Raw genomic sequence first — 5,285 nt, 5'->3', positions numbered from 1 at the left:
TTGTCTATTCGACAAAATACCCCGCAGGGGGTCGTCTGCAACTTGCAGGCGTTGGTGAGTGGCGACACCACGGGTTCCCGAGCATCCGTAGGGACATTCCCATAAGGGGATGATAGTAAACAGTGCATCACCACGGACCCGAGCACCCACTCTTCGCCGTGCGTGCTATCACCGTGTCCGGGGAAAAGGGGACCCCGGTGGCTGAGCCGATGCCGTGCGTTTGGACCTTAAAGGCCCCTCGGCGGAGGCAAAACACCACTTTGGCCCCAGCTTCCTGTAGACGGCACCTCCGGCCTGACCCGACCAGCGGAAATCGGCAGTCGCCCTTTTCTATCCTCCCCTCCATCTTTCACTTTCCTATCTTCTTTTTCACAACTCTCCTATCCCCTACTCACTTCTTGGTTTTTCCTTTTTTCCTTGAGACGAGGGTTAACCTTGTGTGACGAACTACCCTGAGTTGCGTCATATTCGATTACAGTTGCGGTGTACAGCTGGAGTGGGCAGAACTTGCTTGCAAGTTCCTGTCCCGTCCCCAAGTTTGGCTCCATCGTGGGTGGCTGGCACCGTAGCCGAAAAACACACACACTATAAGGGTAACCTTCTCTTAGAAAATGATCGCCCTCATAAACGATGGTGGACCGAAGTCACTACGCAGTTTTCGCAAAAAAAAATGAAATCTTCCCCAGATACCACGTCGTACACACGGAGGTACCTGAAAAACAAGCCAGAATCATCTCCTCTTTTCTAGTTTCAAAGGCTCTCACGGAATCATTAGGCCCTGGGTATAAGGTGACGAAGCTGGCCAGTGGCGATCTACTCCTTCAGATCAAAGACAAAGCACAGTATTCTAAGCTCTCAAACATAGCAACCTTTGGAGAAATACCTGTTTCTATCAGTGCACATAGATCCCTCAACACTGTCAAAGAGGTGATTTCAGAACAAGACTTCCTTGCTCTGACAGAGGCAGAAATGCTAGGGGGTGTCAAGAACCAGAATGTCACTGCAGTACAGCGCATAAAAATCAGGAAAGTAGACAAGGAAGTTCCAACAAAGCACTTAGTTCTGACTTTTGCCTCCAGCCAACTCCCTGATACCATTGAAGTTGGTTACGTGAAAATAGCAGTCAGATCATACATCCCAAATCCTCGCCGGTGTTTCAAGTGCCAAAGGTTTGGCCATGGATCGCAGAGTTGTAGTGGCCGCCAAACCTGTTCTAAATGTGCATCTAATGAGCACGAATCTAATGTCGGCAATGCAACCTTAAAGTGCGCTAACTGTAAAGGGGACCACCCCGCGTACTCGAGGTCGTGCCCGACCTGGAACAGAGAGAAGATAATAATAACTATAAAGACAAAGGAAAACGTAACTTATCAAGAAGCACGATAAAAACTGCCCTCAGCCTTCCAGTTCACAGCAGAAACAAATTTCGCCGATTTGGCGCGCAGGGGCGGCACACCGCACCAGGCTTCGGCCACAGCCCACGCAAAGCCTGAGGCAGGGCCACCCCCGCCCCCGGCAGACGCAGCGAAAGCTGCCCTGCCACCTCTGAACAAGGGCCCGCCGGCCCATCAGTCGGCAGCCCGCAAGGCTTACCCCAGTCGGGAGAAGCCCACAAACCGTACACCCGCGGGTTCACCGCGGAAGTCCAGAGCCTCTAGTCTGTCTGTCTGTCTGTTGATGCCAGGAAGAAAGAAAGGAAAGTGCACAGGCCTGCTCACCGGCTCAAGCCGAGCCACAATCGCTACCACGTGCAGATAGTAGGAGAGTTGAAAGATGGGACAGAAAGACAGGATAGTAAAGACGCGCTAAAGACAAGGCCGATCCCGGAGGTAGTGCAATACCGGGCCAACCGGTGGCGGGAAAGAAGCATCCTTCATACTCCCCGCCACATTTCCAAATATAAGGTTAATTGGACCCGTAACAGATATTCTACGGGGTCCGGACATTCGCCTCTAGTAAGGCGATGGACATAACACAGAACTCGCCTTCGCTGCGGCAGAGGCACAGCTCCCTGGAGCGAAAAAGAAAAAGACCCCAGTATTGGCTCCCCCAAAACCGGTATCCTATGTTTTAACTACACTCGTCAAACATTGCGTTCCTTATACAGTGGAACTGCCGAGGACAAATGAATAACTACGGTGACATAAAAGAGCTTTTAAACACAATGTCCCCGGTGGCTTTATGCTTACAGGAGACCAACATAGGTCCAAAACAAAAAAATATTTTAAACAAGTATAATCTATTTCGGTATGCCCGAGAGCGAGCAAGCGAACTGTCTGGAGGTGTTGCAATTGTCACCCAGAATGGTGGAGCAGCCCGCGAGGTCAAACTTAAAACCAAATACGAAGCCGTCGCAGTCACCATCCTTCATTTTAAAACACTCACAATATGTACCATATATTTTCAGCCACACCTAACAGTAACACTTCATGATTTAGAATCCGTTTAGAACAGCTACCAGAGCCATATCTGCTAGTTGGTGATTTTAATGCTCACTCCGGTTTTTGGGGAAGTGCACACACTGATGCAAGAGGTCGTATTTTGATTTTATTCCAAGTAATATTGTTTGCCTTATAAGCACCGGCAAAAATACATACTGCTCTCCGAGCACGGGAAAAATGAGTTCCATAGATTTGTCTTTTAGTTCACACTCTCTCTTTTGTGATTTTAAATGCGGTGCCATCGATAACCCGTCCGCAGCGATCACCTCCCTGTATTAATAAGCCTGACATCCCCACCGCAAGTCACCCCAACGAAACCACGACGGTGGAAGCTACATTTAGCCGACTGGGCTCTTTTTAGAGAAAGGGCTAGCTTAGATAAAATAGTTTCAGATGATCTCAGCATACACGAACTGAATGAAGCTATCACAAACTGCATTCCAACCGCTACACGCCTAGCAATTCCTCGGTCATCTGGAGTAGTAAAGAAGAATAAGAAAATTTGGTATACACAAGAATGCCGAGATGCAAAAAAGAAACAAAACAAAGCTTAAGGAATTTTCCGTAGGTACAAAACGCAGAAGAATTTCATAAAGTTCAAAAACTTTAGAGCAAAAGCTCGATATATTCGCCTTAATGCAGGAAAAACTTCATGGCAAGGTTACGTGTCCTCAATAAACAGCTCAATTACGTCAAAACAAATTAGGGAGATGGTGAAAAAGATAAATGGCAGCTACTCCCCATTCACAGTTCCTTTTCTCTCAACCCATGGCATACAGACAAATTTAGAACAACAGGCAGATATTTTGGATGAATATTTTTCTGCAGTTTCCAGTTCATCTCACTACACAGAATCATTCCTCAAATACAAAAATACAGCTGAAAGACAAAGACTGCCGTCAAGTGGCGGTACAAATGAACCCTATAATAACTTATTTACAATTCAAGAAAATAATAAAGCACTGCCCGCTGGTAAGCAATCTGCACCAGGCTCAAATGAAATACATTATCAGATGTTAGCTCATCTATCTGAACCGGCTGTGGAGGCACTTTTAAATTTTTAAAATAAATTTTGGGTATCGAGGAAACTTCCCGAAGACTTTAAGATGGCCATTATTGTTCCAATATTAAAACCCGAAAAATCCTCTACCGTTCCTAGCAGCTATAGGCCCATAGCTCTGACTAGCTGTCTAGCGAAATCCTTAGAAAGGGTATTGAATATCAGACTGTCATTCATGTTAGAAGACCGGGAGCTTCTGGATGTCCATAAATGCGGTTTTAAAAAGGCTTGCTCCACCACCGACCACCTGGTTCGTCTTGAAAATGCTGTTCGTGAGGCTTTTAATACAGACAGCACTGTCTAGCTGTCTTCTTCGATTTAGAGAAGGCATATGACACAACGTGGAGGTTTGGGATTATTCAGGACCTGGCTGAACTGGGCATCCGCGGCAGGTTGTTGAACTGCCTTATAGATTTTTTGTCTAACCGTACATTTCATGTCCGCCTAGGCTCAACCCTTTCAAGGAATTATATCCAGGAAAATTGAGTCCCTCAAGGATGTATTTTGAGCACAACACTCTTTATTGTAAAATGAATTCTATCAGGAAAATAATCCCAAGGTCTGTTATGTATTCTGTCTATGTAGATGATCTCCAGATAGCTTGCACATCCTCGAATACATCAACATGCGAACGACAGATACAGCTAACAATCAGTAAACTGGCAACATGGGCAGACCGAAATGGCTTCCGTTTTTCTCCACACAAATCGGTGGCCATTCTTTTCTCACTCAGACGAGAAATGCAGATACATCCCACCCTACACCTGAACGAAATTGACTTACCCGCGAAAAAAGAACATGAATTTCTAGGTATAACAATTGACAGAAAGCTCACCTTCCTGCCTCACATAAATGCGTTCAAAAAGAAAGCTTTTCGATCCCTGAACATACTCAAAGTGCTGTCGAGAAAACACTGGGGAGCCGAAAGGACATGTCTCTTACAAATATACCGCTCTGTAGTACGCTCTACCCTGGATTACGAATGTATAGTGTACGGGTCAGCGAGACTATCGTACCTTAAACGGCTAGATCCAGTACATAATTTAGGTTTGCGTCTCTCCACTGGTGTATACAGGACATCATCCATAAACAGTCTCTACGTAGAAACCAATGAACCATCGCTTACAGATAGAAGAGCCATGCTCACATGCTCATACATTCTAAAAATACGTTCACTGCATAGGAATCTATGTTACCCTATCGCTACAAAGTGCTTTCTAGAACACTCGTCAACAACAAGCCGCAAGCTACTCGGCCACTCCTCTTGCGATTTTCAGAAATGGGCCGGAACCTCGGCATACTAGACATATTGCCAGACATTGCTCGAAGGCGAGGTCCACTGCTGCCATGGCACAATTTCCCTGAAATCTGTGATTTCACTGTTACACAGTCCGTAAAAAACAAATTCCGCAACAACATATAATACAAGATTTCCTCACACTTGAGGAAAAGTACAGTACTTTCGCAGCTTTTTATACTGACGGTTCAAAAACAATTGCATACGTTGGAAGCGCAGTTGTACAGGTAAATTGCAATAAAATAGTAAGACTTCCAAAGTGCGCTTCCATCTTCACTGCGGAATGTTACGCCATCTGTGTAGCCATAGAAAAAATAGTAAATGAGAACCTCGCCAACAGTATTATTTACACAGATTCGCTAGTGTGCTCACAGCCCTTCATTCTATAAATGCAATTACCCCGCTGCTTAGCGACCTCATACAAAAACATTACAACAGCCATAGCTCAAGGACAAAACTTAAGACTCTGCTGGGTACTAAGTCCTGT

The 5,285-nt window shown here is 45.6% G+C and overlaps 1 pseudogene; it reads right to left on the bottom strand.

Annotated features, from left to right (window-relative positions):
• Positions 1-1,807: 1,807 nt before the first annotated feature.
• On the bottom strand, positions 1,808-1,928 carry LOC144116715 (U2 spliceosomal RNA; annotated as a pseudogene).
• Between the last annotated feature and the right edge of the window lie 3,357 nt (positions 1,929-5,285).

The sequence above is a fragment of the Amblyomma americanum genome, chromosome 1, assembly GCF_052857255.1.
Source record: "Amblyomma americanum isolate KBUSLIRL-KWMA chromosome 1, ASM5285725v1, whole genome shotgun sequence".
Lineage (NCBI taxonomy): Eukaryota > Metazoa > Arthropoda > Arachnida > Ixodida > Ixodidae > Amblyomma > Amblyomma americanum.
The sequence above is the reverse complement of the archived record's forward strand: the minus strand, read 5'-3'. Positions and strand labels throughout refer to the sequence as shown.